This window comes from Mustela erminea, chromosome 10, assembly GCF_009829155.1.
Source record: "Mustela erminea isolate mMusErm1 chromosome 10, mMusErm1.Pri, whole genome shotgun sequence".
Classification (NCBI taxonomy): domain Eukaryota; kingdom Metazoa; phylum Chordata; class Mammalia; order Carnivora; family Mustelidae; genus Mustela; species Mustela erminea.
In genome coordinates, this window is record NC_045623.1 from 103,485,600 (window position 1) to 103,510,997 (window position 25,398).

The window sequence follows — 25,398 nt, forward strand, 5'->3', positions numbered from 1 at the left end:
TCCGGGCTGAGCCCAGACCACCCCCTGCCACACACACAGGGGGCTTGATTCAGGCATTCCAAGATCATGACCCGAGCTGAAAGCAGGAGTCATCCACTTAACTGACTGAGCCACACGGGTGCCCCAGTTACAAGCAGCTTATTAAGAAAATGCGTGCGCCCACTTAGGTGTCGGGGGGCGGGATCTGAAGACTGTCGTGAAATGAACCTCGGATGTTCATTCCTGTGCGCCCCACTGGTCCTTCCGCTCCCACACAGGGATCTTGTGATGTTTTCATTTCTCTACCCTCCTCCCTCACTTTCAAAGTCCTTATCTCAGGCTGGTCCTGACTCTGTAACCTTCTAGTCTGATCCGGACCATTGCTTCGCTTTCTTTCCATCATGCAAACAATTTGGTCTCATTCAGGTGCAAGAGGATTGCCTCCCCCCAAACACACAAACCTAAAACCTTGTCCATTTGGGCCTCTGACATTTGCCTCCCTAAAGCTTTTCTCATTTCTGTACTCCCAGCAGCTACGAGACACTCTAAGCTACATCGTGGGGGTCCAGCTGAGCCCCAAGCACCCTAGAGGGAGCCAGAAGAAAGGAACAAAGCCCCCTGGGGCCTCCCGCAACCCAGACTGCGTTGGTGGCTTCCCACCTCTCCAGCAGCACCCTCCGGCTCTCTTCGTGAAGCTGATTTTTTCCTCTTCCTAAACTGGGGAGTAGGCAGAAGTCAGGGTTAACTCAGCCTGCTTCTCAGGCATGGAAAGTGAGACCCAGAAAGATGAATGACTCACAAGAGATGTCTGTGGAGTTAGAAATAAAATCACGTTGCAGTTTCTATTTTCAGAACCACTCACTAAGTCAGCTCTGCCCGTTCACTCGGCGTTTTGCACCGGGTGGGGAGGGGGAGAACAGGTGTTGTGGATTTTCAGCCACAAGTAGATCTTTTCATCCCCAGGCAGGAGGAAGGAGAAAGCTCAGCACTTTTCTCCCCCTGAAGATGTGCTTCGTCAAGTCCACATGAAGTAGCTTCACACGGTTTTTCTGCTGCTGCCATGACAGTGTACCCCCATTTAGTGACTTAACACAAATGTGTTATCTCACAGCCCTATAGATCAGAAGTCTGGCAAGGGCGTCAGGGGGCTAACACCCCGGGGCTCCAGGGCTGTGTTCCTTTCTAAGGCAGCACTTTCCTTGCTCATGTGGATGCTACTAGAAGTCAGCTCCTTGAGGCTTACAACTGAGATCCCTGTTCCCTGGCTGGCTGTCAGCTGAAGCTACTCCCAGCTTCTAGAAGCTACCACATTCCCTGACGTATGGTCCCATTCTTCCGTCTTCAAAGCCAGCCGCAGAAGGTTGAATGCTTTGATTTCTCCTTTTTTGGGTTCATCTCTCTGACCTTTCTGAGAAAAGATCTCTGCCTTTTTTTTTTTTTTTAAGATTTATTTATTTATTTTGGGGAGAGAGAGAGAGAGCAGAGGAAGGGGGACGGGAGAGAGAGAGAGAGAGAGAGGCAGACTGTCTGCTGAGCACGGAGATCAACATGGGGCTTGAACCCATGACCCTGAGATCATGATCCAAGTTGAAATTAAGAGTCAGACACTTAACCAACTGCATCATCCAGGTGCCCATTTTTTTAAGGTCTCTGCCTTTAAGTACTCACATGATTAGACTGGGCACACTCGAGTAATCCAGGACAATATCCCATTTTCAGAGTCCATATCCTTAGTCACATCTGCAAAGTCCCTATTGCCGTGGAAGGTGACATTCTCCCAGGGCCCAGGCATTAGGGCCTGGAGATCCTCAGGGAGTCATTACTCTGCCTACCACAAACGATCACTTTCCAGACTCTCAAATCCTCCTGACTGTCCAGGATCTTGAGAACTTTTTACTAATAGCTTTACTAAGATATAATTCACCAACGATCTAATTCACCCATTCACAGAGCAAAATTCACTGGCTTTTAGTGCGTTCACTGGGTGATGGGACCATCTCCAATACCAATTTAGAACATTTTTATCACCCCAACAAGAAACCATATATCTCCTGGCACTCATTCCCCATTTCTGCCCAACTGTCTCAGCCCTAGGCAGCCTCTAATCTACTCTCTATCTCTGTGACTTGCCAATTCTGGACATTTCATATACACGGAATCATGTAACATGTGACATTTGCGTATACGTGCGTTAGATACACACGCGCGTTTAATGTGCGCCTAGACAATGTTTTCCAGGTTCCTCCAGGTTGCAATGTGTATCAGGGCCTTATCCCTTTAATTGCTGAGTAATAGTTGATTGGATGAAGAGGCAACATTTTGTTTATCCACTCATCAGTTCATGGACATCTGTGTTACGGGCTGTGAATGCGCGCATACCCGTTTTTCTATGGACACGTTCTTATTTCTTTGGCATGTACACCCAGGAGTGGAATCGGCCCGCCTAATGGTAACTCGACAATTAACTTTTGGAGGAACGGCCTGACAATTTGGCAGAGTGGCTCGCCAATCGACGTTCCCACTGACCGTGTCCGAGCGTTCCTATTTCTCCACCTTCTGGCCAACAACACTTGCTATTAACTGACTTCTCAATCGCAGCCATCCTCATGGGTGTGAGTCGCTATCTAATCGTGGTGGTTTTGATTTACGTCTTCTTGATGGCTTTTCACATTGAGCACCTTTTCATGTTCTCCCATTCTGTGGGCTGTCTTTTCACTGGCTTGATGGTGTCCTTTGAAGCATAAGAGTAATTCCGTAATGATGTCCCGCTGATCTGTTTTTCTCTTTTGCCGCTTGTGCTTTTGGTGTCATAGTCTAAAGAGCCTTTGCCTATCCAACATCATGGACATTTACGCTTGCAACTTCTTCTATGAGTTCAACAGTTTTAGCTCTGATATTTAGGCTTTGGGTCCATGTCGAGTTGATTTTTGTGTATGATGGGAGAGGAAGCAGGTCTAACTTCATTCGTTTGCACGTGGCTATCCGGTCATCCCGGGCCACTTTGTTCGACTGTCTACATGATACAGTCTGAAAACATCTGTTTGGATAGCTTGTGCAACACTGATGTGACCAAAGTCCCTGCCCAGTCCAGTGGGCAGACCCTAGCAGACCAATACCCGGCAAATAGTGGATCCTTAAAAAATGCTGACAAATGTTGGGAGAAGGGGTGTGGGGTTATGGACATTGGGGAGGGTATGTGCTTTGGTGAGTGCTGTGAAGTGTGTAAACCTGGCGATTCACAGACCTGTACCCCTGGGGATAAAAATATATTATATGTTTATAAAAAATAAAAAAATTAAAAATAAAAAAAAATGCTGACAAATGAATGTCATGGAAGGTGGGGGACCAGTGTCACCAGGCTCGGGTGTCAAAGTCCTCTTCGCTTTGCACACAGCTGTGAGTCACGCTGGGAGCGTTTCCTCTAAGCGGCCCCTTGGCAGCAGTCTGGGGAGGCGCCGTGGAGCCCTTGGGTAGGAGAGGTAAACCCGTAATGCTGCAACAGTCCGAGCCAGATCTTTATGGGGGTGGGTCTCGGGGGCGGGGGGGGGGGGGAATCCCAAATTTTGTTCTGAGGCTGCCCAGGAGGTCAGGAGTCAAGGGAAAAGCAGAGAGAAGACTGGGGAGCAGCTGGCCTGGAATGTGCAGCGGGACAGGGGACCTTGAATAACAAAGCAAGAGGCTCCCTGTAGTCAAGGTCAATGTTTCTTACCTTAAGCTTCAAGAGTCAAAAGCAGGGAAAAGCTCTGGGCTGGCAGATGAAATGAAAAGATAAAAGCGCTGGCAGCCTCCCCAGACATCTCTGCACCAGCAAAAGCTGCATCGCATCCTTCGGGCCAAGTGGAGACACAGCCTGGGGACAGCCAAGCTTCTGGAGCAGACGACGGATGGGCCTGGGGTCTGGGGAAGGACAGGGCACCCTTGCCGGGAAATGGGATGGTCAGCAGGACCTCATGAGACAGAGGCTGCCTCTCCATTGGCTTCTCCAGGAAGCAGGCACAGTCTGCCTCTCCCAGCCTTGACCCTGCAGTAGTCTGGCGGGGGGTCCAGAAGTTGGGGGCCTCTTGGAGCCAGCAGCTCCCAGGTGGCTGTGGGGTCACCAGCCCCACTTCAGACGTGGAAATACAGCTCAGGTACCCCTCATACATGACTCCAGGGCTCCACGCCAGAAACACTGGCTCGGGGGACACAACCGTGGGCAAGGCCCAGGCTCGCAAGGAGCTTCCACTGGAGTCCAAGTGGGGGGTGCCGTGGGGAGAGGTGACAGTGACAAGCACAATGACCACAGAGAAACAGAATGAGGGGGTGGAATGCCCGGAGGCAGGGAAGCACGCAGCTTCTCTGAGGGACTGGGAGGAGGCCCGTGTGGCTCGAGCGCGGAGCCAGAAGTGGCCCAAGATGGCTTGTAAGGCACGGGTGAGGAGTGTGGCTTTTATGCTAACTACAGCGGAAGGCTCTGGGGGATTATAAGTAAGAGAGCAACGCAACCACTTTTCATTTTAGGAGAGTCCCCGGGGTCCTGGGCCACGGGTTTAGAGGAGAAGCACATGGAGAGAGTGGGGGTGGGGCGGTTATCAAAGGGTCTGGGGTAGGGGGTGGGAAGTGGGACCCACAGCTCCAGGGTGTTTTGAAATGTGTTATTATTTCAAGTAGGTATGGCAAGGCCTACAGATTAATAGACCCTGTCATTGGAAAGGTAGTTTGTGACCGTCCCCAGGAGGGAGGACATGCTAGGCCACCTACACCGGGCCACGTGGGGAAGCCCCAGGGTCAGCCAGACGCAGAGGGAGCCAGGGAAAATGTGCACAAGGGCCTTTATTGTGGTTTCCATGGGAAAGCACGGGCAAGGCCGGGGAAGAAGGCTTAGGTAAGTTTGGATAGTTCCGGCAGGCTCTGGGCACGGGGGCTGCCCCCTGGTTGTCTGTCCCTGGTTCTGGGTGATTCCGGCAGGTGGCCCTGAGTGGGACAGCCTCCTAGCGTCGGTGGTGGGGAGTGTGGACTCTGGATTGGTTGGTTTGTGTATGAAAGGCACAGTGCAGGGTAAATCATTTATAATCTCTAGGAACTGGAGGAGAGTCCCTCCGGCATCAGGTGGCACATGCCAGAGCATCGGGGGCTCCTGGATCTCGTGAAGAGAAGCTTGAGGGAGGACATCGACAGGACTAGCTGATGGGTTAGACACAGGGACCAGGGTGGAGGAATCACCAAGGAGGCCACCTGGGCTTTGTTAACGCAGCTGCGTCCCTCCACTCTCAAAGTCCGTCTTTGGGGGTTCCGAAACATAGCTCCCCCCAGGGAGCTTCAACTCTTCTAGGGGAGACCAGCTTCAAGGAGGGAGGGTCAGCAAGTCAAATCAGTGGCATTAGGCTCCCTGAAGCGTGAGCGGACCTGGCCTGAAATCACAGAAATATTGCGAAAAAGCCTTGCATCATACATTCATAGGAACCCTTTAGAAGTGCTATTTCTGGTGGACTTACATTCATTTCAGAAACCATGACCTCCATGGAGAGGGGCTCTGGTGCCATAGTCCGGGTATGTAATGCTTCCCTAAACCCACCTTATCAATCTTAGAAAATCTCTTCATAGGAGTTTAAGATGAAGCCTTTCAAACATACACTCTTTTAGGGGCGCCTGGGTGGCTCAGTTGGGTAAGCATCTGCCTTCGGCTCAGATCATGATCCCAGGACTTGGGATGGAGCCCCACACTGAGGTCCCTGCTCAGCAGGGAAGCTGCTTCTCCCTCTGCACCTCACCCCGCTAGTGCTCTCTCTCTCTCTCTCTCTCTCTCAAATAAATAAACAAAATCCTTAAAAAAATAATAAACATATAAAGATATACATATACTTTTACTCCATGTAAACAATTGCTTTTTAACTTTCTTGTTTTGTAAGATCATATTTCATTAAATCCGATTACATGTAACAGTAAATAACTTCTCTTATTACTTTGATTCAAGTAATTGAATTGTTGATTTCAGCAACAGCACGCACGACATAAACTAATATCTGTGTGCTTCGATTCACTGGCATAGGGCTCCACAAGCAGTGGGACGGCTGAGAGACTGACGTCTGTCCCAAAGCTATAAAGAAGTCTCTCCGTGGAATAGAACCGGACTGGTAAGGGACCAGAGGAGCAGGGGATGGTGTAATACCTAAGGGAACATTCTCGAGTCTTGCTAATTTAGATGTCACAGAGCATCTGCTGTGAGGGTGGGAATATTGATCACCGTTGAGAAATTTGATTGTGTGGTTTGGGGCAGGTGACGAAGGGCTCGAGGGCTTTCCCCGACCAGCACCCCCTTGAGACTGGAACCCTCCCATCACATCAGCTGGAATTCACACATTTGAAAGGATCATCCAGCACCTGTGAATATCTATTTTGATTGTTCTCTGGCCTCTGTTTCGTGGGCAAGGTCTCGTCAACTATCCTGTAAGCACTTGGAGAGCAAACTGTCTGGTGGCGACTCTATCTTATGAACATAGATCTCTGCAACACCCAGGACCAGACTCTCCTTAGTACACACTTTGGGTTTTTTAGAGTTTATTTATTTATTTGTGAGAGAGAGAGAGAATGAGCATGAGTGCAGGGAGAGGAAGAGGGAGAAGCAGGCTCCCTGCTAAGCAGGTATCTGAATGCAAGTCCTGATCCCAGGACTCCCGGATCATGACCTGAGATGAAGGCAGACACTTAACCGACTGAGCCACCCCGGCATACCCCTCTTTAGCACATTCATCAATATAACAAAACTGTCCTCTGGCAGATCTTCGTCAGGTCAACTCTTTTTTTTCACATATGCCCAAAGTCAATTTGGTTGTGCATTAAAGGACACTGTCGCGAGAGGGGGGAAAGACAACCCGCAGAATGGGACAAGATTCTGCAAATCGTATGTCTGATATGGGATCAATATTCAGTAGAAAGAAAGAGTTCTTACAACTCAGCAACAACAACAACAACAACAAAACAACCCGATTCAAAAATGAGCAAAGGACTATGAACAGGCATTTCAAAAGAAGACAGACAATAAGGTATACGGTGACCAATAAGCACATGAAAAGATGCTTGACATCATTAGTCTTTAGGGAAATGCAAATCAAAACCACAGTGGGAGCCCACTCACAGCCACTAGGAAGGCTATCATTGAACAAACCAACCAAAAATAGGGAAAGCAAGTGTTGGTGAGGATGTAGAGAAAACACAACTCTCATGCACCGCTTGAACAGATAGAAATTGGAGCAGCTGCTACAGAAAACAGTTCAGAGGTTCCTCAGAAAGTTCCACATAGAATTGCCATATGATGGGACACATGGGTGGCTCGGTGGGTTAATCACGTGCCTCCAGTTCAGATCATGATCCCAGGGTTCTGGGATTGAGCCCTGCATCGGGCTCCTTGCTTAGCGGGGAGCCTGCTTCTCCCTATCCCCCTGCTTGTGCTCGCTCTCTCCCTCTCTCTGTCTGTGACAAATAAATAAATAAAATCTTAAAAAAAAAAAAAAAGGAAGTACCATATGGTCCAGCAATTCCATTTCTAGGAACGTACCCCGAAGGATTGAAAGCACGGGCGCAGAGACTTGTACACCCATGTTCATGGCGGTGTTATTCACAACAGTCAAAAGGTAGAAACACCCCAAGTGTCAGTGGACAGATGAACAGACAAACGGAAGGCGCTCTGTCCACACAATGAAATGGTATTCGGACACGAGCAGGAAGGACATTCTGACACCTGCTACAATGTGGATGAATGCTGGAGGCGTTTATGTTTAGTGAAAGGAGCCAGACACGAAAGGACAAACGTCGTATGACTCCACTTACACGTGATACGTACAACAGGCACCTTCAAGGGGACAGAAAGCAGAATGATGGTTGCCAGGACCAGGAGGGGGGAGATGGGGAAGTAGCATTTAATCAGGACAGAGTTTCTGTTTGGGGAACATGAAAAAAAATTGGGGGGATGGATGGTGATGACGGTTCCTCAACATTGTGAATGTTTAATTCCACGGAACTGTCTGCTCGACAATGATTAAAACGGCAGATGTCATGTATACTTTGTCACAATTTAAAAAATTGCCAAAAAGAAACGTGAAGACACATCGGGGTAGCATCCCATGGACAAGGAGCTGAGAGGCATGTGGTTTGGGTGGCATCACTTGACCAGTGGCCCCGTGTCTCTGCGGCACCCCAGGATTAGGACAACCCAGTCATCCTTTTACTCTCGTCTGGGAGGGTCGGACACAGGGAGGTTAATCCCAGAGGCTGACATCCACCAGAGCTGGGACAGCAACCAATGTTCGTGCAGCAGAAACGGAAACTTCTTCAAGGGACCAGACCCTGGCCCACTGCTCCCTGTTCCTCTCGATGCCCCAACAACAGCCTGTCTGGCTGCGATTTTATTGTAAAAGGTACATATTAGCTTAAGTCAGACACTTTGCCTCAATGACCAGTCCAGTAAGGGAAAGTGTTGAGTATGTGTAAGTCCCCGTTACTAAATCAAAAGGCTCATGAAATTCCAACACGTGCCAGGGGCTCTGAAACACGACACTCCCAGAACCCATGCAGTCGGGTAAGATGACAGTGATGCTCTCCTAATGTCCCTGGAATTAAGCACCACGTGGAGGAGGCCCCCAAATGAGTTTATTAAGCTCCAGGATGCTGGGTAATGTTAGAACGAGGCTCTCAGATATTTGAAGAAACCTAAATTGCAAATAGAGCCCTAACGAGTGCAGCTCCACGTAAACAGGTATCTGGAGGGGAGGCGGGAAGCAAATGGAGCCCTACTTAATGCACGAGCTAATTGTGTTTCCCTGCAATTGGGACATCAACCCTGACATGTCTTAAAGCTTTTGTGTGTAGCTGGTGAACAGTGGGGCTCACTGGGTGCAAAAGGAAACAACTTCCCGTTGTGGACCCGCGAGGGTGTTCTAACTCCACCCGGGCATGGAGTTGGAGGATGAAATCCGAGTTTTCTGGCCTCTCTCCAGCCAGGATTTTAAATGTCCAGTCCCATATATTAGTCAAAGTTACAGCTTCTCCACCCCCCCCCCCAGCTCCTGGGGGTGGGGGGCAGTGCCCGTGCACGCCTCCACCTGCTAGCTGTAGTCCCTGCCTCTTCCAGAATCCCGGCTGGGGCAGGAGGAAGACACAGAAGGGGGCAGGTGAGGTTTACCTGTGCTGGGAGGTCATGGATTCGCATGACTGCGCTCCGCTCCAAGTTCCCACAGGCATCTACAACCTGCCACACTGGGCTCTTTGGAGGGTGTTTGGAGACTCTAGCAAGGAAGAGCTCACACCTGCTGTTCTTTTGCTTCCTGTGAAAACACCTCCTCTGGCCCATCCTTTGTTATTTGTAATTCCAGCCCCAGACCCTGGAGATTCGAACTCATCCTCTGGACCGCTCTAAGCCTTCACAGCTCATCTGGCTGGGAGGACCCAAGGACCCTCCCAGACCCACAGCGGGTCTGCGGTAGCTCCCTCCTCAGACCCGAGGTCAGGCAAAGAATGTCACTGCCAGGGGCTGCTTTAGGCAGGCGCCCCCTCCCCGCCTTTGGATTGCTCAGGCGAGGGTTGCATCCGGGCACTGGGGAACTGTGCCTGTCGTCTGAGTTCTCTTTCCAGAAAGATCCCTCCGGTCCAACGGAGTGAAGGAGAAGACAAGCCCCTACTCCTCCACCAGGGGGCGATACTCACAAGACGCTGACCCATGAAGACATTCTTTCCCTGACCTCAAATGGGCGGCCTGCTTTTTCTTCCTCAAAGTAGCGGGTGCAAAGTGGTCCAGCCGCCCACACCTCACCCTGGAAGGGAGAATCCTGGCCTCTAAAGACCGAGGGTAGCCAGGGTCCCATTTACTGCCCTGCTACACACGGTTTTCATGACCAAAGACGGCAGGCAAAGCAAGGATTTCTCTCTGTCACCTTTTGAGAGTTTTGCTTGATACTAAATCTAAAAGGTGAAAAATTCTCAGCAGAACTTCAGGGACCCGTGTGAATCACTGACTGACTTCAGGGTGCCCAGAAAATTGCTCCAAAACACCAGTCACGGGTAAGAGCTCCAACAGCTCGTCAAGGTCTAAAGACAGGAAGCGCAGAGAGTCACAGAAAACCAGGTATATATTCTTCAAGGAGTTTATTCTTTGCCTTAAAAAGATTCTTTTAAAATTAGATTTTAGACATAAAAAGTCAATCTGCTGCTGTATCTTATTACTCTTCCGATATATTAAATTGTGCCCTTGGTGGCTTAGAACTGTAAACAGAAAAGTCTATAGAACGAAACAGTAGCCATGTTAAAATTGCCCATATTTTTAAAAAGTGAGCCCCTCCCACCCAGGTGTCCTAATGAATGAGGCAAGAGGATGCAGTGTTCTACTGAGCCTGTTTGCCCACCCAGTGTCCATTCCCCCTTTCTTCTGTAACAGACCCTTGATTTTATTCAGGGCGGCAACATACACAGTTACAACACTGCATTTAAAGTTTCTCTTGCAGCTAAATACGGCCACATGTCCACATTCTAGCCTATGCAATGTAAGCAGAAGTTGTCAGAACTGATGAAAAGGGGGACAGACTGCTGGCATATTCTTTTTTTCATCTTCTTTTTTTTCATATTCTTCCTCCACCAGCTCCCTGCTTCTTGCCTGGAATGTTGATGTAACAATTGGGGTTTCAGCAACTCTTTTGGCTCATGAGGCAACTGTGAGACTGGAAGACGAGAGTGGAGGAAGAGAAAGGTAGGAGCAACTCGGGTCCCTGTTCACCAAGTGGAGCGAAGATATCCCAAGACATTCGACCTCTGCAATATTGTGTGTGTGCGCGCGCATGCGCGTGCGTTTGTGTGTATGTGTGTGTGTGTGTGTGTGTGTGAAAAAGACACGTCCATTTTATTAGTCTCTTTATTTACAGCTTCTGTCATTTACACAGTTCTTATCTGTCACATCTGTCATAAAGGGCCACTTAAGCACCAGTTGTTTTCTCTTGCCTATTTATTTATTTAAAAGATCGTATTTATTTATTTGACAGGCAGAGAGCACAAGTAGGCAGAGCAGCAGGCAGAGGGAGAGGGAGAAGCAGGCTCTCCACTCAGCAGGGAGCCTGATGTGGGGCTTAATCCCAGGACCCTGGGATCATGACCTGAGCCAAAGGCAGCTGCTTAACCAGCTGAGCCACCCAGGTGCCCCCTCTTGCCTTTCTAAACCAAGCAGGTAGTGAACATAGAGCGTTCCTAGATAAAATACAGGACACCCAGGAAATCTGAATTTCAGATAAGCAACAAACAACTCTTTGGTATAAGCATGTCCCAACTATTACATAGAACCCAACTCATACTAAAAAAACAATTCGTTGTTTATCTGAAATTCAAATTTAACTGGGAGTGCTGCATTTTTATTTGCTAACTCTGCCAGCGCTAACGGAACAGACTTTTTTCCTGCTGTTACTCATGATGATGTGTACGGTGGTGCTTCAGGGGCCTACTGAGGCGTGCAGGGCTATTAGCCCTTCTGTGAAATGGACCCAGAGGGCTGTGCTTTTCATTCTTACTCCAGCCTTCATAACGTTTCCTTATCGTTTTTGGGTGTCAGTCTACTAGGAGCCCTGTCCGTTGCTCTGAGCAGGCCTGTCTGCCCTGCTCCTCTCCCCCTTGATGACGAGCCCTGGTGACCTGTGGGCAAACAATGTTCAGAGCATATGCCCTGCAGCTGGAAGTCTGGGTTCTACCTCATGCACCGCCCCCCCCCCCCGCCCACTTTCAGCCCTGTGACCTTGGGCGACTCATCGGACCTGTGTGGGCTCGGATGCCTGCCTACATGTTAGAGCTGCCTCGTGGGTTACGTGAGGCTTAAATGGGGGAAGTGAGGGAGCAGGGCCTGGCCCTTAGTCCGCCCTCCGCAAACGCAGGAATTGCCGTGCGGTGGGCTGAGCAACCGGGTGATGAAACGGGAGAAACAAAGATCTGAGGAGAAAGCTTCTATGAGCAAAGCATGAGCAACAGGGATGCGGAGGAGGAGGGCGGCCGGGGGCTGAGCGCTGAGGTCACGGGAAAGCACGAAGACAAACACCCGGCCAGGGTGGGTGATGCCAACGGGGCGCGTGGGTGTCGTTCTGTGTCTCCCCAAATTTACACGCTGAGGCCCTGACCTCCAGCACCTTCGCATGTGGCTAAACGGGGGGATGGGCGCTTTCAAGAGGTGACCGGGAGGTCCTGAGGGTGGATGGAGCCTGGTCCAGTCTGGCTGGTGGCCTTAGCGGACGAGAGGCTGGGACAGAGAGGGACACCGCGAGAGAACCCAGAGAGAGGACGGCCGTCTGTGCGCCAGGGAGAGGCCTCCGGAGGGACCAGCCTTGCCGACACCTTGATCTCGGACTTCCAGCTTCCAGGACTGAGAAGATAAATTTCTGTTGTCCAGGCCGCGCTCTGCTACCGGCCGCCCCAGGAAACTGGTAGAGGTGACCAAGCAGAGGGCCCTGGAAAGACGGCTGCAGGCCGGGGGACGACACAGCAGCTGGTCCCTTTCTCCAGCAGATACTATCACTGCTACTGCTGTCCTTCCTGGTGTCAGGGAGCTCAGCCCTGAACACCGTCCTCCCCGTGAGGCGGGCAGAAGCCTAAGTGAAGGGCAGACCAGAGTGGCCGGTGCCAGGCTAGGGGACGGTCTGGGAGGGGGTGAGGAGCAGGGACACAGGCACCGGTCGGAAGAGGCTCCAAGGGTGAGGGGGCAGACGAGAAGGGGCCGGCTGGGGAAAGTTCCAGTGAGGAAACTGCAAGGGGCATTTTATTTATTTTTGCTAAAAATTTTATTTATTAGCTTGTCTGAGAGATAGAAAGAGCACAAGCAGAAGGAGAAGCAGGGTCACCGCTGAGCAGGGAGCCTGATGCAGAACTCGATCCCAGGACCCCAGGACCATGACCTGAGCTGAAAGCTGACGCTTCACCGACTGAGCCACACAGGCGCCCCTGCAAGGGGCATTAAAACAACAACAACAACAACAACAAAAAGCCCAAAGGAGGCTGTGCTGCTGGAGCCCAGCATGAAGGAGAACAGCCAAGAAGAGGTGGGGGTAGGGGAGGTGGGCCTGGGCCCCAGGGAGGCGTTCGCATGTACCCTAAGATGAGGGGCGCTCAGAAAGGCTGTGCCCAGAGAGAAGGAGAGCTCCTTCTGCGCTGGGAATGGCAGGGGTGACTCCCAAGGGCATGATCTGAGCAGCCAGAATTCGGGCTTCGGGGGAGCCGACGTCCACTTAACGCAGGGACACCGGAAGTCCCCAAGTGATGGAGGTCACAGGTTTGCCTGGAATTGATGAAGAAGTCCACCAGGCACGGATGGAAAAAGAGAAGTCTGCGGCTTCTCCCGCACACAGGGCACTGCTGTGGTGCTGAGGACACAGCAGCAAGGGGACAGCCTGCTTCTCTGCTCTCGGGGAGGTGGCATTCTGGTCAGTAGGTGTGGGAGCCAGGCACGACAGACCAGCTCAGAACAGAAGTACAGCGGGGCCAGGAAAGGGCGAGTGGGTGCTGCTGGTGTGCTGTTTGGAAGAAGGGAAGGACTCTCGGAGAGGGGACACTTGGGCACAGACCAAAACATATGGGTTCCATAACCAGGGTGGTCACCCCAGGAATGTTTCCTTGCACCAGAAATATTTTTTATCTGCCTTCCGGGGCCTGGAAATACCCCTATCAGACCTCTGCAGTGCCGGTCTTCTCTCTCCTGTCCGACACAGACACCCCTGTGTCAGGATGAACCTCCAGCAGATGGGTTGACCGTCTGTGCCGCGCAAGCTCACTTTCAGCCCAGGGTGGACAGAAGTTCCGTCTCTCCACTGCTCTGCACACAGTAGGTGTTCAGCAAACACTTTTTAAACGAACAAGTGCGAATCCCCACAGAGTCCCTCTGTGAGCTGCCAGAGCTGATAATCGCGCGCGTTTATGATTCTGTTCAAACATACCCAGAGGCGGGTGGGGAGGGTAGGAGGCTGCGGTAGGATCGCTGACAACGAAGAAGCAGGAGACAGAGGCAATGTCACTATTTGAGGCGCAAGGGTCGGTGCTAATCAGAAGAAGATGACATCTCGCTTTGTCATCCCTCAAGCAGCATTGCTCGGGGCAGAACGAACGGCTCCGGGCGGTTATCAGCATACCCGGGGTAAGAGTCGAGGCGGAAAAGCCTTTATCTCCTGTGGGAAACAGAAGCGCCCTCTCGTTACCCCCTCCCTGGCGATGGTGGTTTTGTGTTGGGAAGGAAAGCGCCCAAGCACATGGAAGTCATCACAGAAGGCTTTACTCATCCGGAAAGGAAAACCACAGTGGCACGTTGACGTCCCTGGTCCCAACCCAGATGTTTGGCTATCGGAAGGTCGAGGGACTTTTTATGAGTTAAGATGTAGGGAATCTCCTGAGTCAGATAGCGATCTGCAGCTTATCTCCGGCCAGCACCCACCCAGCCCTTCAAGCTGTACCTCCTCCCAGAAAGGGAAAGACCCTGAAATCAACTCTCGAGTAATTTCTTAGAACGTCGGCCAGTTAGAACCCTTTCCCTAGGTGTCACCCAGTTTTCTCCTGTTGTCACAGGACTTAAAAGAGAGCTGTTGCGTATTAACTTCACAGGAGGCTGCCAGGGAAGAAAACGGGCAGCATCAGCCTTTTACCCCCTGTGCATGCACAAGGCTCCGGGCCAGCGCGGGAGACTCAACAAGGAACAGGAACCCTGCGTATTTTTTTCCAAGGTCTCAGTCAACAGGGTCATTTGTATGCCAAAGATACAAGCACCTAGGGATGAAGGAGAAATCTATTATATATTAAAGCTTGTTCTTGAAAAAAGAAAAAGAATCAACAGATTTGTTAAGATAGCAGGACCCATAATGTTGTCAGTTCCAAAAACAACCATGGTTCCTAAGTTTCTTCGTTCCTATTGATTTTTTTAAAGATTTTTTATTAATTTATTTGAGAGGACAAGTGGGGGGTTGGGGGGAGGTTTACAGAGGAGAGGGAAAAGCAGGCTCCCTGCTGAGCAGAGAGCCCTATGCAGACTCCATCTGGGACTCCAGGATCATGATGTGAGCCAAAGATGGATGCTTAACCGACTGAGCCACCAGGTGCTCCTTTCCTATTGATTTAAAAACGAATGCATGGGGGCACCTGGGTGGCTCAGTGGGTGAAGCCTCTGCCTTCCACTCAGGTCTTGATCTCTGGGTCCTGGGATTGAGCCCCTCTGCTCAGCAGGGAGCCTGCTTCCCCCTCTCTCTCTGCCTACTTGTAATCTCTCTCTATCAAATGAATAAATAAAATCTTAAAAATAAAATAAAAACGGACGCATGTTTCATGTTAGTTACGGACCTGGGAGTGTTTTCCCAACCACTAGTGACCAAGTGAGAGGTACGGAGGCAACACCCCTCCATTCCTAGGATGACCCCACACGCTCCCCTGCACAGTCCTACGTGTCAGAAGGCTCCAGAGGCCACCCTAGGTAGGGACAGCAAAGAGTGGCATCCGAAGGTAGATCAGCACAGAGCTCACATCCAGAAGTGCCCAATAAGTAAGTATTTGCAAAAGACACAAACATGAGATGTGGGTTGGATAGAAAATCAGTGGTGCCAGGTTGAGAGAGCGGGGTCCACGGCCCCCGCACAAGTAAGCAGGAGTGTGGCTCCGTGCACACATCCCGAAGCCGGCCAGCCTACCTCCTGCCACTGCCACGGAGCTGCATGACCCAGACCTCTTTGTGCCTTGTTTCCTGGACTGTGAAATGGGGAATGATAACGGTAGTGCCTCAGAGGCTGGTGTAAGAATTAAGTAAGTCAACACAACCAGAGAACATTCCACAGATGTAGCTACCCACTTCTAACCAGAAGGACCCCCGTTATGGCATCTTTTAAAGACTAAGATGGGATGGGTAGGCATTGCATCTCATCACGACTGGTTCTCATCGGGAAGCCTTCTATGGACAAGGTAGTGGGTTGTCCTGCTGGAATCTGTGAAGATGACCTTCTTTGGAGAAAGGGGTTTTGTAGATATAATTTGGATCTCAGGATGAGGCCATGCAGGGTTAGGGTGGGCCCCACAGCCAATGACAAGTGTCCTTATTACAGGGAGGACAAAAAGAAGAGGAAGACGCCCAGGGAGGAGGCCGTGTGAAGACGAAGACGGAGACGGGTCGGGTGCGCCTACAAGCTGAGGACGTCCCAGAACTGGGGGGCCACCACCAAACCCAGCAGAGAGAGGCATACAGTAGATGATCGCCCAGAGCCTCCAGAAGGAACCAACCCGGCCAACATCTTGATCTCAGAATTCAGGCCTCTGGAACTATGAGACAATACATTTCTACGGCTTTAAGCCTCCAGTTTGTGGCCATTTGTGACCGCAGTCCCAAGCAGACTAATACAAATGATATTCTGGTCTCAAAACTGGAGAACGCCGAAGAAAGCTTGCCTTTCTTCCTAAGTGGTAAGCAGGGAAGGAAGTGACAGTGCCCCCACCACCACTGCCACCTCCGCCTGAAAGACTTAAAATCCCTTGGCCTATCAAGGGAGTGGAAATTGGAGGGCAGAGCAGAGAGTAACCCTCAAGGTTATGTGAGGAAGTGACAGATGCAGGTGGCTTCCCTAAGAGGAGGGTGATGACCAGAGCAGGGGGAGGGTCCCAGGACAAAGACTCTGAACACCCAAATCTTAACCCAGGTTCTGCACTCTACCAGCCAGGTGGTGACTGGGCGTGGGGCCCCACCATTACTTGGGTCTTGGCTTTCCTGTCTATGACATGGAAGGACTGGGGTCCCCTCCGCTGGGAAACTCTGTGGACACGACTGCGGCCATCCCCCATGGCCACCTTGGGTGCAGTTTGGAGGACGGTGCCAATAGACCGACTGCAGCAGGTCCTTGGCTCTGTCCCCCAGCACAGCCTTACCTGTCTGCCAAGGCCCCAGCGCAAGGCAGGTGGGTGAGGGCAGCGGGCGGGGGATGCAGCGTCCACTGTGGCCGTGGCGCACTGCAGCAGCGTGGCCGAGGGTGTCCCAGGCAGGACGCAGGCCCCAGAGCCTTCCCTCCTAGTCTGCTTAGACACAAGCCACACGCACCTTGTCGTCCGTCCTTCAGTGATGAAAGGTACATGGAATGGATGCACTTGGTTCCTCTGAACTGAGTGGCCCTCCCCCACTTTCTCCTCTATTGTCCTTTCTCAGACTCTGAGTTGGCACTCAGTCCAAAATCGGGGAATCCTTACTTCTCCCCGCACCCGCTCCAGCTTCTGGGTTCATCTATCCTGCATGCGCTATTTTAACCGGATCCGCATTGAAAGTGCTTCACTCTCCTGGAATGTTCCCAATTAAGTCCCTGGGTCAGCCGCCAGTGATACGAACTTGCAGAGAGGCAGGGGCAGCAACTTTCAGAATGACAGACACGTCAGGACAAAATTTACACTCTGTGGCTGTCTCGTACATTTCACGTGCACACAAATCTCTTAAACGGGATTTTCTTGACGGAAAGCGAAAAAGAGACATTTCCAACCCGTTGAAAATTTGCCAGCGGACAGAGAGGAATTTTCCTATTCTTTTTACCCTGGGTCTTCCTCTGTCCTTTTTTAGTAAAGTGATGGTGTGGACCGTCACTCTGCTCCCTCCGGGGCATCAGCCTCCAATTCCCAAACTTCAGAGCAAGTCCCACCTTTTCCAAAATGTGGTCCCAGAGAGGAAGCAATTAAGGGATTCTGCAGTCCCTGTCTTTTCCTTCTTCTTGTTCTTTTTTTTTTTTTTTTTGCAAGAAAAGCATCTTCAGGTGAGCAAATGCGGGAGGTGGAGCAAAGCCTTGAACCTGGTTGTGAGGAAGTGTGGGGAGGGAGGAGGTCCTTTGGAGATGTAGGAGCGGGCATCTTGCAGTGTCAGGGGTTTAAATTAAACGGAGGGGAGGAGGAGAGACCATCCCCGCCGCCTGCAGCGTTGAGTCCGGGCATCATTTCGGTGCGGGGACCCAGCTGACAGCTCTTATTTTGGGTCCTGCCTCCCCAACAGCAGTCTGCAACTTGCCGGCATCCGGGCAGCACAGCAAAGCTGATGAGCAGAGGAAAGAGGTAACTTTCAGGGAGGGGTGTGTTGCTTTCTTGACGCTACATCAGCTCATTTCACAGGCTCCTTAGGCAGCCGGCAGGGAGATCCCCTTTCCTTTGGGTTTTAGAAAGCTTTCTCCTCTGAGGAGCTTCAGCCGTCTCCCTGCACTTTGCGGAAACTCTGGGCTCAATGAAGTTCTTCCAGGTCCTTCCCCGCATGGCTTTCCAACGGAGCAGCGCAGGGAAAGCTGAGTCAGTCGCCCACAGGGGTACCTTTTGCAAAATAATTTTAAAATGTTGTTCGAATTATTATTTTTCCATGGCTTTCCTTCTCGTGTTGGGGTCATGCGTGCACCTTGTGTGTTCATTCTGCTGCAAACAATGTTAAGTTTGCGGAGGAAAATTTTGGTGGGGGTTTTACGGCTTAAAAAAAAAAAAAATTCTATTCCATTGCAGTCCTGCTGCAGTCCCAGCAACCTGGTTTAGCTGCAGAGGCTCTCACGGTGCGGTCTGCCTCTCCTCTTTACCCTTGCTAGAGGCTGAGTCTCTGATTCCCACCTGCCCGGCTTCTCTAAGCCCCCCGTCCCCCATCTCCTTGCCCACCCGCCATCTGCAAAGGACCCCGTAAGTGAGCTGATGTCCGTGACACTTGGGGTTTGAAGGAGAATTTGGGCACTGCAGCTTTAAGAATGCCGTACTGCGAAATCTTTCTCCTTCAAGTGACTGCAGAAGCTCAGCAGCATTGGGAGGAGGCAGCTGGGGGTGGGGGTGGGGGAGGAGGAGGGGCAGCAGAGGAAGGAAGAGGGGGCGAGGGAGGGGAGGGGGATAGAGAAAAGGAAAAGGATACTCACTCTCTGGTCAGCTCATGGGTACTTCATCCTGGGGAGCGCTCAGCCCCAGGCAAAATCCGAAAGCCCAGTCGGGACCTTACTTTGGGTTGGTTTTCCTCTCCCACTTGCTTGGGGCAGGGGACCCCCACAGACTTACTGATGAGTTTAAGCTCAGTCCTTCCCCTTGGTGCGCGCACACGCGTTTGTGTCTGGTTAGCTGGCTCTTTAAGTTACGGGGGATCGGTCCATCTCTGTTGTGATGTTTCCCAGGCCGGTTGGAACCCTAGAGCTAGAGCGGAGGTGCAGCCTTACTCATTGGGGTGGAGGTTTTCTTCTTTGGGGTAAACTGAGGCGAGCTCTGGAAGGAAACTCAAAATGCAAATCACTATTTGCCATCATGGGAGCAGCAGCTGCTGCATTTCAGCAGGGATGGATTCCCCCCGTGTCAGTAGTCGGTACTGAATGATGCTGCATGGGGTGCCAGGCAGCAGGGGTGGGGGTGCGGGGTCCACGAGGGGCTCGTGGTGGCAGGAGGGCACAGCAGCCAAAGGCACACTTTCGGAAGTGGAGTTTTCGGGGGTGGGGGTGGGGGTAGGAATGAACAAGCAGCCTAAGGCCCCTGAGCTCTGGTCTCTGGGACCAGACTCCTCCCCGCCTGGCCCAAGGGCCGCCCCAAAGCCAGCTGCTGCCTCAGTAGGTTCTGGCTGGAGGAGCTCCGAGGCTGGCTTGCTGGCATTCCCGGACATGCCGTGCTGGGCTCTGGGTCTGCACTGAGAGTGATGTCACTCAGGGCCAGCGCCCGCATCTGTCCAGGTCATCCTGGGCGCCGGAAGGGCTGAGCTCCTCCCAATTCTCCCCAAGCAAAGGGTGTCCTTTTACCAAAAAAAGAGAGCAAAAAAAGCCAAAAGACCCATGTCCCGTCGCACAATAAATCGGCATAGAGGAGGCGCAGCAAACGTCTTAGATATAAATTATCCAGGCAAGTCCCTGCAACAGCGGCGGGGCCAGGCCTGGCACTGTGCCATGACCTCCGCGGGTTCCTGCGTCGTGTTCTGGTCCTTGCTGTCCACAGAGCCAGACTGGAAGGCTCATCCCCAGAAAGTCTGCCTATGCTCCTGCAGCCGCAGAGCTGGGGCTAAAGCTCCTTGGGGCACGACAGGCTCGTATGGTACCTTCTGGAGGCCCCTGGGGAACGGTGAGCTCATAGACACATACTTTATAGGGTCTTAGACGGCATAAGCACCAGACTGGAAAACACCCCACCCCCAAATTCAGAGTGTCTCTCGACTCTTCTACTTTGGCCATCCCAATTCTGTCCCTAAGAGCCCTCTCTCATGCTACAGTCTTATTTACACATTCCCTGTAAATTTAAAACCCTCTCCAACTGCCCCCCACTTACAAATCTGGGGTGACTATGGGGAGGACCCCCTGGTGATAGCGGCCACTTCATCTTTCCAGACAGCCATCCTTGGCCGTGCCAGGTTTCAAGACTGGTACCTAGAGATCAGTCACTGGGGTCTCACATTCTAGGGGGTTCTGAGGTCAGCTTGTGTGGAACCGAAGTGCAACCTCATTGGGACGGCACCCAGAACTATCCCCCGCCCCGCCCTGGAAGCTGCTAGAACATGCCCTTTGGACAAACCTTGATGAGTTTTCCCTCAACAAAGGGACAGAGGTGTCGGTGGCCTGGCCACCCTGGGGAGCAGAAGGACAGAGCTGGCTGGCCCCGGCCAACCCCTCTCCCACCCAGGGCCTCCCCATCCAGCTCTGATGACCACCGAGCCTCTTCCATAGCTGCAATCAGTTCCTTTCCATCTGGAATGAGCCAAGAGAAGACCCTCTAGTCAGTGCAAAGCCAGTGCCATTGTGTCCCTCCACTGCCTGCCATTCAAGTGTCCTCATCTCTGGTCCTCTTGGGGAGGTCGGGGGTGACTAAACCTTCACCCCTGCCCTCTGAGGGGGAGCAGGGAATCCTGAGCCCAGACCCTCTGACCCCGGCGGGTGGCGTGAACGCATCGTGAGATGAGTGGAGGGGCTTCCTCCTGCAAGGGACCCTTCCCCGCAGACAGGTGCCGCCTGGGCTGGGGGTGACACAGAAGGCAGCTGGGGAAGAAGCAGTCAAGGGGACAGGGGGAGACCCTCAGGGTTGGATAGGTGGGGGTCAGGGCCTTAGCCCCCACAGGCCCATGGATGCTCTAGTGTCTGGTCTCAGACAGGGAGGCCAGCTGCCCAGGAGCTGGGGAGGCGAGAGCCGGCCTGGGACAGCAAGGGACCAGCCCGTCCTGGGTTTTGTCAGGCAGAAAAGCCAAGGACTGTGATGGGTGATGGCCCATGCATACCCCCATAACCCCCAAGACCGACCCCCTAGCCACAGGCTGTATGATGGTGGGAGTGAGGAAAAGAATCCTCCCCCAACCCTTCTGCGGGTCAGATCTGCACCGCCTGTGCCTGACCCCCCCAGTGACATCTCGGTGGGAGACATGGGCCTGGACTGCTCTGTAAAGAGAATTCTCCCCCCCCACACACAAGAGTCCTGCAGTCTTGCCATTGTCGAGAGGGAAATGAGGCTAGAGCTGGTCCCTGAGTTGGGTGGCGGCTGTGCCCCTGGATTCGGGGTGCGGGGCGGGCGGGGGTGGTACATCTCGGTCGGAGGCCTCGGGGCACCTCGCAATGCACCAGCGCTGACTCAGGGCTTCTCCAGCTCTCTCTCCTCGCGCACCCCACCCGCTGCCCCAGCCTTGGCCAGCCCGGCCCTGGCTGCTGCTTCTCCAGGCCGCCTTCCGCAGGGGCCCTTGGAACCCCGAGCTGCTGCAGGCCCTCCCCCGCCCTCCCCGCCGCCGGGGCCAAGTCAGCAGTGCGGGCTGCAGCGGCGGGCGGTGCAGAGGCCCTGCACCACTGCTCCCGCGGGCTGGCGGCTGGCGGGCGGCCGGCGGCGCTCCCGGGGCCTCGCTCGCGTCCCGACGGCCACCTCCCGGCGGCGGCGGCGGCGGCTGCGCGCAGCCAGCGCCCAGACAGGACCCGGCCCTGATTGGTGCGCTGAGTGAGTCTCCGGCTTTATTTATACCACCTTTTCTTCGCGACTCGACTTCATCAGAGTTGATGGCTGGGTAGGAGGCAGCCTCCTGCCTGGTGGGGCGGAGGATGGCAGCCAGGGCTCCTGCCCTGATGGGCTCCTCCAGTCCTGGAACCAGCCATCTCCACAGGAGCTTGGATCCTGAGCACCCACCCAGTGGGGGGCATGCTTTGGAAACCTCCAAGGAACCGCGAGAGGTGCCATGCCTCGGAAGGATCAGGAGGGAGAAGGCTTTGAGAGGAGACAGGGAGAGCTGTGACCCAGACCCTGGCTTTGGACCTCCTGCTCTGAATCGCGGACGCTGGTCTGGAAAGCAAGGCTGCCTTTCCAGTTGGGGGGTAAGAAAAGGATTCCCAACTCAGGCATCTTCTTGGGTGTGAGCGGAGGGACTTTCAAGGACCACATTCTCGAATGCTCCCACTCAGGATTTCTGGAAAAGCTTGAGGAGACAGACTGCGGCATGGAGACGGTGGGAGAAGGGCTTTCTCCCCGGTGTCATGGAGTTAGGAGCCGAAGGTTAAAGTTGGACATGGAGGAAGTCCAGCTTCCCCTGCAGAGGGAAGCCAAGCCAGCCAGTGTGGGTGGGGCCCTGGAGTTGCTGACCCTCCCGGGTGATGGAGGGCCGTAGGTGGCAGGAGCCAGGGGTCTAGGGCTCAAAGAGGGCAGCCCCAGGGGGTTTAGACAGCACCTTCTGCCCGAAATAGCAACCTCTGGGGCAGGTCGTCCTTTACGCCAGCAGCATCAAAGTGCTGCCTCCTCGTCCCCAGGGGCCTGTTCCTGGCAGACGCCCCATTGCTTGGCAAGATGGGAAGTGATGTCACGCTGCGTACGGGAGCCTGTTCTTCAGGGGCTGCTCGTGGTTCTGAGACAGTTCAGAGACCGGTGTCTCTCAGGGTCCCGGACCCTGGGACTTCCACAAGAAGAGCCCCGGGGCTGGTAGACACCACTCTTCAGTGTTGCCCCACCTCCTCCGGAGGCTGCCCCAGAAGCCTGCCTTGCTCTGGGACGAGGAGGCCGATGGGAGAAGGAGAGGAGGAGATGGCAGGGGTCCGGGGCTCCAGAGCCGGCTCTGTGCTGAAGTCATCAGTTTGGGGGGCCTGTCCAGGCCCATGGCTGTCCCAGGACTGACACCAGGAGCCCAGCTAAGCCTGGGGCACTGCGGCTGCCAGTCTTCCTGCCAAGGACACGGGGACAGGCGGTTCTCCAGGGGACGGCCTGCACCTTCCAGTCGGAGCCAACTGGCCCGGTGAGTCCCTGCGGCTCCTCCAGGGTCTAGGTCTGAGGAAAAGGTCATGAAAGTGAATGGAGGGCCTGGGTTTCCACGGGAAGCGGGATGCTGCTGGTGTCCACCTGGCAAGGCAGCAACCCCAGAATCCTGAAGGCAGAGAGTGCCAGGGAGGCAGGAAAAGGCTCCACGGTGCTGCTGGGATCCTGGGGCTAATGGCCCAGACCCCGACCCCATGGCTGTCCCACTGACCATCCTGGGCTTTCCACCCAGCGTGGAGTCAGCAATTTCTCTGGCATTCTCACTCACTGCAAATCTGATTAAGGATCAGAACCTGTGTTTCCTTTTATGCACATTAACTTGAACCTACATGTGGAAGATACTTAGAAATCATCTGGTCCGGGCTGCAGACTCCCAGTTGAGGACAGGGAGCCCCAGAGATCACTCGACTTGCCCAAGGACACCGGAGGCTCTGGGCAGACCTGGGAGTCCCTGGGACATGCCTGGACCTGGCATGTGGGAAGAGGATGAAATCACCAGCCCTGGACTCACCCCAAGTCTGGGGAAATAGGACAAGGTAAGGAAAGTGGGGACCGGGAGGTAGCACAGATCTGAGTTCCTGAGGACCATGGGCAGAACTTACTGGCCATCGGCAGTTCTGCCCTAGGACCTGGATGCTGCCTTTGAGCAGATTTACAGCCCGGCCGGTTTACAGTTCTCATGGGGTGAAGAGCTGCTGCATCTTTTTCTCAATTCCGGCAAAGTCCGGGGGCTGTTCTCGGAGCTGTAACTCGGGCTTCCTCCAGCAGAGGGCGCCCGAGGACGCGGGAAGGGAGCCCGGCGGCTCGCGGCTCACTGCGGGGCTGGCGGGCTGCGGAATGGGGTTTTTGGTTTAATTTCATTCCACGCGGTCAAGCCACAGAATGGTTCAGGATTCTGTTTCAAATGCTCGAATTTCGGTGGCAGAGGACAGATAGGACTGCCCAGCAGCAATGCTAAACTGCAGGATTTTCAGGCCCCCCTTTGGGCCTCCGGGCAGGACTTGTGCCCACCCCTGCTTGGGGAAGCTACAGACTGGCCGCAGCAAACCCAGACGGGGGTCCACATGGATCAGCCACTGGGTTTCCTTGCTCTCATCCCAGCAGCCCTTCCTGACGACCCGCCTTCCTGTCACTTGTCTGGGGGCTTCTCCTCCGAGTCTCAGCTCACTCTTGTGTCCTCCCTGGGGTTCCCCTTGTTCGGTGCTGATATGGTGTTGCGAGTCGGCCCAATCTGAAAACCCTTGAAACTAAAACGCTGTGTCCTGATGACCTTCAGCTGCTTGGAGGTGAATTAGCAAAGTTACATAGAAGACGGTTCGTTTTCCGACGCCACGAGATTACCTCTCTTCTCTGGGACACAGCAGGTTGCGTAGATGACACGTTTTCTTTCACATTTAACGTGGTAGCTTCTTTGCTCTCCAGCTGAGGGCAAGCCAGAGACTGTCCTAAGTGCTTACGTGGGCAGCGCACATGCTCACGGATAGAAGGGCCACAGAGCGGGGGAGCTGCCCGGCCCCTCATTAGGATGCCGGTGGTGTTTGTGCCAACAGGACCGAGATGGGGACTGTTGACCAAGCAATTTGACGAGGGCGGTCTCAAATGGCCAAGAGGCCATGCTAGCTTTGTGACTCTCTGACAATGTGCAGTTATTAGTGTGTTTCCCCTTACCCATGATTTTGCCCTCTGTGGCTTCCCACCCTCAGTCGCGGTCCCCAAGCAAAAGATTCTCCTCCCAAGGTACCGTCAGAGCATCAGTAGTAGCCCGAGGCTGCGCCCCGCGCCTCGTCATGCCCCTACCTTCGTCTCGTCACGTAGGCATTTTATCGTCTCACGGTCACAAGGAGAATGACTACAGTGCGCTTAGAGACAGAGAGAGACCACATTCACGTAACTTTCGTTCCATTTTCATTCTCATAACTGTTCTTCTTTATTCGTAGTTGTGACTGTGCCTCATTTATAAATTAAACATTAACTCAGGTGCACACACCCAGGAAAAAACCTTGGGGTTACCCAAGGTTTCGTGTACCCTACTGGGGGTCTTGCAATGCATCGCCTGCAGATAAGGGAGGAGTGCTGCGTATCTTGAATCCAAGGGATTCTGGATCAGACTTTCTCGATAATATGACTCAACCCAACAAGAATTTATCAGGCATCCACTGACGTAAGAACTGGGGCTATGAATAGGTCCAAACAGAATAAGGTATAGTCCCTGCCTTTAAAAATCAATAGCAATTTCAC